This window comes from Palaemon carinicauda, chromosome 25, assembly GCF_036898095.1.
Source record: "Palaemon carinicauda isolate YSFRI2023 chromosome 25, ASM3689809v2, whole genome shotgun sequence".
Lineage (NCBI taxonomy): Eukaryota > Metazoa > Arthropoda > Malacostraca > Decapoda > Palaemonidae > Palaemon > Palaemon carinicauda.
Window position 1 is genome coordinate 17,130,421 of NC_090749.1, and position 1,127 is coordinate 17,131,547.

Sequence of the window (1,127 nt, forward strand, 5' to 3'; positions counted from 1 at the left end):
TGTCTAATCTTTATACAAAGTACACTAATATTGTAACTATTATTGGAAACCCTGAAGAAGTAAGGGTTGAGAATATCTACTGAATTCTAAGACGAAATTTTCCCTGTGACGAAACTCGCCGCTGGTTCAAGACTGAATAATTACCCATATATAATATCCAGTGTTGTCAGATCTACAGAAATTTCTGTATTTTTACTGGATTTCCCACAAATCTACAGAAATACAGATTTTTCTTTTTTCCTTTTTATCATAAATCTACTGGACTTTGTTACACATGATCCAGAAATTCTCAAGAATTTGCCCCGATAGAGCAGTCATCTTTAAAATCTAATATCTGTACATCAAAGAAAAAGTTAAATCGAATATGAATGATAAACTTCTATGTACTGTGTGTTACGGAGACAATTCGATTGCATTACTCGATGTCTCGAAGCGGACACGTTCCATACCAACTAATATGTGTTATTTACTGGATGGGCTACTCGGGAACGTTTCTGTTAATAGTGATGAGGATTAGTATGGTCATTTCCAACAACATATCTCCCAGTCTAGTGTAGTAATTAGGAGTACAATAGGTGAACTAATTATTTTTGTTTTACTAATAACTTGCCAAGTACCTTTATCATTAAAGGGTAAAGCCAGAATTGTACATAAGCTTTAATTATGACATATCATTTTGTTTTCATTAGTGTCATTCTTTGTAGGCCTAGAAATTTTGCATTGTCGCTTTAATAATCTCTAAAATTATGGTAGTGTGTCTACATATAAAGGGACTAACATTTATATTAATTATGTAAATTTAAACATCAAAACATAATTCTACAAAATTACGTTAAAGCCTGTCTGTACATGTAAAAGGATCAAATTTATGCTATTTTTTTTTTAGTTATGCATCAATAACTTCAAATATTTGCATTAAAAAGCAAATAAAGTACATATGAGTAATCTACAGATATTTCATTAAATCTACAGAAAAAATGAACAAAATATAGAGAAATTTTGCCAAGGGCATCTGGCAACACTGCCTATATCACCATCTTGCCATCTCCTATAGCGATATAACACTACTCTTATTCTGATACTATACTACTCCTGACCTTAGGGTAAAAGAATATTTTTGTATAATA